This window comes from Diachasma alloeum, unplaced genomic scaffold (genome assembly GCF_001412515.2).
Source record: "Diachasma alloeum isolate Michigan unplaced genomic scaffold, Dall2.0 Dall_scaffold_01330, whole genome shotgun sequence".
In the NCBI taxonomy this organism is placed as follows: domain Eukaryota; kingdom Metazoa; phylum Arthropoda; class Insecta; order Hymenoptera; family Braconidae; genus Diachasma; species Diachasma alloeum.
The window spans coordinates 28,555-36,371 of record NW_021681434.1 but is presented as its reverse complement, the minus strand read 5'-3'; the positions used below and the strand labels follow the sequence as shown (position 1 = coordinate 36,371).

At 40.4% G+C, this 7,817-nt stretch overlaps 1 pseudogene; it reads right to left on the bottom strand.

Moving 5' to 3' along the window:
- Window positions 1-1,660, bottom strand: part of LOC107046358 — a 1,981-nt pseudogene extending 321 nt beyond the window's left edge.
- Window positions 1,661-7,817: the final 6,157 nt, after the last annotated feature.

Here is a 7,817-nt window from a genome sequence, read left to right as displayed (position 1 = left end):
AAAACCCATGCCGGTACAGGCGGTTCCTCTATTAGCAACCTCCCGCTCGCCGGAGCCTTCCGTTGAAAAATTCGGTTCCACGGGGAATCGAACTCACAACCTTTCGCACACTAGACTTGCGTCTAATCCACTCGGCCACCGACGTCGGTACACCCATAGCTTGCACCATGGACCGTTGTAATGGTCCTAAATTCCTCTTTAAGCCAACCGGTGATAGCAACTGGTTCTCGAGCATTGCATGCCTCTTCCATTTTGATAGCTGTGTAGGTAATAACTTTTTTTGCTACATGGCTACTCGCATTGCCAACGTCAAATATCCCGAGGACCTTCAGAGTACTACCTCTACCAAATTAGAATTCCTTGTCGCTGACTGTATCGCCTGATCGACGATACTGAGGATTTGCGAATTTTATGACGCCTCCCGTTACCTTGAGAATCTATTATTGATGGAAGGAATAATCGATCAATTATTTTCAAATTCACATAAATTAACAACAAAATTAATTCTCCTGTTGACAAATAAAGAATGAAAATTTCTCTGGGTCATTCTCAGATTTCTGTTTTTCAAAAAATAATGAAAATCATTGAATTCCAGGATGAGTTCCTAGTAGAATTTTTAGCTAAAGAAGAAATTTTGAATGATCCCCGACAAATGGAGTACAAATCATATTAGTGTCAATTTAAATTTCCAGGAACCAAAAATGTATTTTCATTCTAATTTTTTTTTTCAAATTTTGCTTGTAAAAAACAACGGAAATCATAGAAATTGAAGAACAATTACTTTCCGTTCTATTTCAGATGAAAATAAGATTTTAAAAAAATCTAACAGACAGAACGAAAAAAAAATCACCCTTCTATCGATTGAAATTTCTGGGGAGGAAAAATCAATGTAAAGCGAAAAAATTTCGATTTTCTCTTTTAGGCAAGGAAAACCATCGAAATCTCAAAAAACGCCGTTTTGTTCAATTTCCAGACGAAGAAGATTAAATTTGGTAAAATCTTCCATAAATCCTCCATAATTCAAGCAAAAAATAGCTATTCTTCATTTAATGGTTTGTCGTGAAAAATGAATGTCTCCTTGAATGAATTTCCAGGTTATTATTCTTAACTTCCTGACCCGAAAGGATAATGTTCTTGTTATTGATTTTCTTAATAAAATAAAATAAATAAAAATCATCGAATATTAGAAAAAATCTCATCTTTTCTCGAAAAATTTCAAGTTTTCAGTAATGAGGCATAGCCAGAATGTTCTGTCAATGAAAGTTATTATGAGGATTGAATTTTTGGTAAAAACCAACCTGATACATGGTAACTTCTTGATTATATTTCATAGCATCGTCACCCCAGAAAATGAGACGCACCCTCCTGCCATCATTATTATTGAGAATACATTTGTAGATCCACTTTGAAGGTGACTTAGATAGTTCTTTTAGCCGTTCAAAGCAATCCACATAGCCTGTGATCCTCCTGAAAGGAATGACCAAGTTGAGGATCAAATGCTCTGTGTTCTAACACGTGGAAATTACAGGTTAGGTTCTTTGGATAAAATTTATATTGGCAGTTCGCAAAGATTGAAAAAAAATACTTACATCATCGTTGCTCCGGCATTAAAAAAATCAATTGCTTTGCTTGAAGTAAATTTTACAGTTGATGATTCCATAATTCTTGATAAATTTGATAAATCTCAATGCGTGGGGATGTAGACACTGGAACAGTCGTTACCGGAAAAGAACGATCATAGCGCCGTATGAAGGATGTGGCAGCGCATAGGTTGCCTTCTTGCGCTCACGCTCAATCGATATATCAAAATATCGATATTTTAAATAGAAAAAAGCATTAAATAGAATGGTTTGTTTATTTTCTTATAAAGTTTCATTTTTCCATAAGAACCCATGTTGAATGACCATGTTGACAGATTTATAATCTTTAGAGTGGCCAATTCAGCCTTCTGAAATTTTCTTATAAATTTTCACTTTTCCATAAGAACCCATGTTAAATGACCATGTTGACAGATTTATAATCTTTAGAGCGGCCAATTCAGCGTTCTGAAAGCTTATGTGTAATTCGTCAACATATTCAAAGAGTCGACATATTCAAGTATGTGTAAAAAAAATCATATCATTATCTGCTTTTTTTATCCCCACTCTCCTCGCCCTAATATTCTTTAAAAAAAAGAAAAAGTAGGAGAAAATCAAAGTATTGCAAATGGCTTCGGAACAATGTCACTTGCTCATGAACTTGACCATTAAATAATAATGATACTTTGTTATAATTCACAATTCTAAATCTTTATAAGTAACCACCGTAACCCACCACCGTGTGACGTTTAGTATTGGAATGAGAAATACTTATAAAATCTTCATATCATCATTATCTAACAACTGCCATGACAATGATTATGTATACAAATTGATATGTATCGACTCAATTCCATAATACATTAAATTGAATTTTCGGGAAAAGGAAAAAGATGTTAGGAGATAGAAAAAGAATATTGTAATCAAACCCTTTTGTTTATTACAACACAGTATAGAATCCCTTAAATTCTCAAATATTACAACACTAATGGATGCTTTCTTCCTTGGAATAACAAACAGTATAAAAGTTTTTTTTTATCATAAAAAATACTTTGTTCTTACCCTATAATCCATTTGGTTTTTTTTTCGTTGAAGAAACATACAGGATAGAAGTTTTTTATCATACTGTTATCATCTTGTTTCCACGTATTTTTGTATCCAAATCAACGTTTTTATCATAATTTAAAGAATTGGAAAAAAATTTAATCATTTTAAATTGAAGTTTACTATTGAGTAGACGTGTCAAATATCAATCTAATAATTGCTTGATGGAAGCATTTATTTAAAATTAATCCCAACACTTGTCGACAATAGAACTTCTCAGGAAAAAAATTTTTTCTGAGTTCATCAAGAAAAAAAAAGTAAAATTGCAAATTTCCATTCAGTTATTTGAAAGTCATCTAATGACCTCTAAACATAGGAATTATTATAATTTTTTTCTTTAATATCAAAAAGCAAATATTACTCTCGAACTCCATATCCATTCATTACTCACATTTTTTCATTGTTTTATATTAAATTATCATTAATGAATAAATAAATGATATTCTATGGATTTTGTCTTTGGAATAAAATTCGAATATTGAGTACAAATGTCAAAATGTCAATTTGATTATAGCAGCTTGATGAAAACAAATTTTGTAATTAGCCTTATTACTGGCCGGCAAAAAAACTTCTCAATACTTTTGATAACAGATCTCAAATGTCATTTTTGTCGATACTCAATTCACACGTTCGACTGAAATTAGTGATAAATTGTACTATCAACAAATGAATGAAAATTTGCAATTTCATATTCGTATTAAACAAAAAATGTGGATAAAAGCTTCTCAGCAATGTAAAAAAAAAATAATGATTGAAGGGTTCTCACAAAAATAAATCTTTCTCTTTCTTTGAATGAACTGAGGTCGATTAAGAGAAAATAAAAAATAAGATGATAAAACTACAAATTTTCATGCCATTCCACGTATTATTCAGTCAAGGAACTTTTTTTATAAAAATTATCTTCGGGTTAGTTGGATATCAAACATAATACTTTTCTTTTTCTTCACTTAACATGCTAATGTAACAGAGGTAGAATGATGTCAGTTATTTTATCACAACGTGAATATCTCTTGCACTATTTATTATCAATAGTAAACTTACGATCAGTCTCTTTTGTCCTGATATTTATCGTCCGAATTTTTTTTTTCTTCATCTTCAATGGAAAAAAAAGATTCCTCTGACGATACTTTGGACTATCATAAACAATGACTAAAATAGTCAATCACGTGAAACAAAAAATACTGATTACCTATACTGTTGACCTTCCAAAAGGTCGTCGTTGATCGGCAAAGGCACCAGCCTGTGGATGGACCTTTGAGTTTCCTGGTTGTCTTTCCTCAGTGTGACAACTCTGGTCAGGTTGTCTTTTCCCGGATGAATTGCGATGACTCGAGCCACAGGCCACTTGGCTGGTGGCTCCCGCTCGTCAATGATGAGGATCAATGAACCGATTTTTACTTCGTTCGTTGGCTGCTTCCACCGATAGATTTGCTGGTAACGATGAATGCACTCTCGTGCCCAGTGTTCCCAGAAATTCTGAAGCCTCTGGGAGATGATTTGCTATCTGTTCAGTCTTGCTGTGTTGATCTGCTGAAGTGAAGGTTCTGGAATTGTCGTGAGCGCTTCTCCTATGATGAAGTGTTCTGGTGTCACGGCTGATGTGTCCTGTGGGTCGTTTCTGAGTGGGCAGAGGGGTCGTGAGTTACGTATGGCCTCGACTTGCGTCAGAAGAGTCGTAAATTGTTCGTACGTCAAGATCGAGGTGCCGATGACCCTTCGTAGATGATGTTTCGTTGATTTCACTGCAGCCTCCCACTTGCCTCCCATATGCGGCGAGTGAGGAGGATTAAATTTCCATTGCATTCTGTCGGATGCTAGCTGATCCCTGATAGTTGCCGATTCGCTTGATGCCTGAGCGAATAACCTTTGAAGTTCTCTCTCTGCCCCGATGAAGTTGACACCCCTGTCGCTGGACAGGGTTTCACAGATGCCCCGTCTCGATGTGAAGCGTTTGTACGCGGCGATGAATCCATCCGCTGTGAGGTCCGTTACCAGTTCCAGATGTGTTGCTGAAGTAGCAAAACATACAAACAGACAGATGTAAGCCTTGTACATTGTCTTGCTTGCCCCTGATCCTCTCCATCTCAGGATGTTGATTGGGCCTGCGAAGTCTACTCCTGAGTGGAGAAAGACCCTCGATGGTGTCACTCGTCGTGTTGGCAGCTGTCCCGTCAGCTGTTGAGCCCTCAATACTCGATGATGTGCGCAAATTACGCATTTGATGATGTGGGAGCGTACTGGAGCTCGTCCCCCGATGATCCAGTACCTCTGTCTGATGTGTGCCAAAGTTAGTTGAGTTCCTCCATGGAAGCTCCGTTGATGAGCCTCCGCGATGATGAGCGATGATAATGGCGAGTGACGGGGAAGAATGATTGGATTCTTCTCCTCCGGATCCAATGTTGATCGTCTTAGACGTCCGCCCAATCGCATGACGTCGTTATCCAGGTATGGCGTCAACGTTGCCATACGATGATTGGCCGCTAAGGGGTTTCCGTCCCTCAGCGTGTTAACTTCTGCCTCGAAGTAGAGCTGCTGCGTGTATCTGNGCAATGTTGAAAGTCCCTCAGCGTGTTAACTTCTGCCTCGAAGTAGAGCTGCTGCGTGTATCTGACCCAAAACAGTCTCGCCTCTTCGAGTTCCTCTGGTTCCAATTGTGGAGAATCGGGTAGCGGCTGTCTTCTGAAGCGTTTTGCTGCGCGGTTTACCCAGGCTGTAACCCGCAGTAGCTTTGTGAGTGATGAGTATCTGATGATTAGCGCATTTGCCTCAGCAACCTGCACTGGATGTGAGCTGATGATGGGCGGCCTCGCTTCCTGTGCCGCTTCTGATGATACCTCTGTTGATGATGCTAGGTCCATTGATGATGCTAGCCATTGGTCTGGTGGCAGGACAAGCCATGATGGCCCTGTCCACCATAGATTGTGCTCCGCCAGTTGTTTCGGGGTGAGACCCCTTGATGCGCAGTCCGCCGGATTCTCCTTCCCCTTGATGTGTCTCCAAGTTGCAGAGGGCAGGATATCTCCTATCTTAAGAACCCTGTTCTGTACTAAATCCTTCCAACGGGCAGGGTCCCCGTTGATCCAGGTGATGGCTACCGATGAGTCGCTCCATAGATAAATCTTGATGTTGTCCAATTCCAAAGCCCTTTTGACATAAGCCACGAGTTCTGTGACCATGACTGCTGCCGTGAGCTCCAGTCTTGGAATGGTCTTCTTCTTGAGAGGTGCCACCTTGGTCTTGGCACAAACCAAGGTGACAGACGTTCCCGATGTCGCTGCGGATGTCCGGAGATAGACCGATACGCCCATTGCCAGATTTGATGCGTCCGCGAATCCATGAAGTAAAATTTCCGATGTACCGGGCGATAGATGTAGCCACCGTGGTATTGATAGGCTGCTTAAGTGTTGAAGCTGCTCTCTGAATGATTTCCAGTGATCCTTGTAGACATCTGGAAGTGGATCGTCCCAGTTAAGTTTGAGCAGCCATAATTCCTGGATGAGTATCTTTACCGTGACGATCACCGGTGCGATGAGTCCCAATGGATCGTAGATTTGCGCAATCTCGGACAAGGTTACGCGCTTGGTGATGGTGTCCTCGGTGAAAGTCTTTGCTTTATAATGGAAGGTATAATGGACAGCTGTTGATGATGTATCCGGTAGCTCCTCCTGGAGCCAGAACTTTTGTAGGAGTTCTAATAAATGTTGATTCAACGTCTGCGTTGATGTTTTGAAGGATGATTTGGCGACGCAGTCGTTACAACAAACTGGTCCCGATACTACCCACCCAAAAATGGTCTGCTGAGCAATAAGTTCGGTTTTTTCAAACCTGATTTTCTCTCCGATGATTTTTCCATAGGCGTCAGCTCCAATGATGAGGTCGATAGCCCCAGGTCTCAAGAATTGAGGATCTGCCAATTGTCGTCCTCTTAGTTGAAGTGGGGTTGATGTGTTGCAAGTGAATGGCGGTAATTTCGCCGTCAACTTGCTCAGGATGTGAGTCTCCACGATGATCTGCACAGCAGGGTCATGTCTCGGTTGTAAGGTGAGTTTCACAACCCCACGTGTGTTCCCCGATGATGTTTCTCCGATGCCGATGATGACCAGTGATGATGACTTTCGTTCCAATCGCAATTGATTGACCAAGCGTTCTGAAATCAGTGATACTTCGGAACCNCTCCAACCGCAATTGATTGACCAAGCGTTCTGAAATCAGTGATACTTCAGAAACCTGGTCAATGAGGATCCTTGCTGGCTTTGAGAATCCTTGATGATTGAGGGCGTTGACCCTAGCTGTTGCCAAGACTACCAGTTGTGATGTTCCCTGAGGAATTCGTTGAGCTTCCAGAACGTTGATGGTGTCCACCTGCTTTAATGGTTGTGGATCTGATTGTCGTTGATGAGTGACCTGGTATTTCTCTGATTGTTGATGATGCCCTTGATGAGTGTTCTGATGATTCTCTGATTGTCGAAGATCTCCAACACGCCGTTGTTTTGAATGGCGTTGTTGTCCAACGTGGTATTTCTCTGATTGATGATGACCTCCGAGGTGGTACCCCTCTGATTGATGATGATCTCCAGTCTGATTGTGAGGTGTCGATGACCTCTTCATCTCGATGAGTGATCTGACAGATGATTTGATTGGTGATGCTGTGTCTTGGCGCGATGATGGACCAGATGATTGTAGACAGGCATCTTCCCGTTGATTTCCTCTAATGATGGCGATGACGTAGGACTCAACCCAATTCACCGGAGTCCTAAATTCCTGTTGGATAAGCTCGCTAGAGCTCTGTGGATCTAAACCATGTACCACGTGATGATGAGTGACTTGAAGTTGAAGAGCTGATAATGGGTCTGTCGTAATAAGTGTTGATCATGCCGCCCGCCATACCGACAGCTCCGATTCGTCTTTGATGACTCGAGAAACCTGCTATGACGATGACTGATGATTTTGCCGGAGTTGGAATCCCCTGAAGATTCGACCGTTGAGATCTCTGGAGAGTTGAGAGAGTCGTAAATTCTCTCAATCGCCGTTGACCTTGTAGATGTCCTTGAAGATGAGTTACCTCGGGAAAGAAACAATGGATGAGGGCGGTATCATTTGCCGAAATTGATAGAAGATAAATGATACTTTACCTCT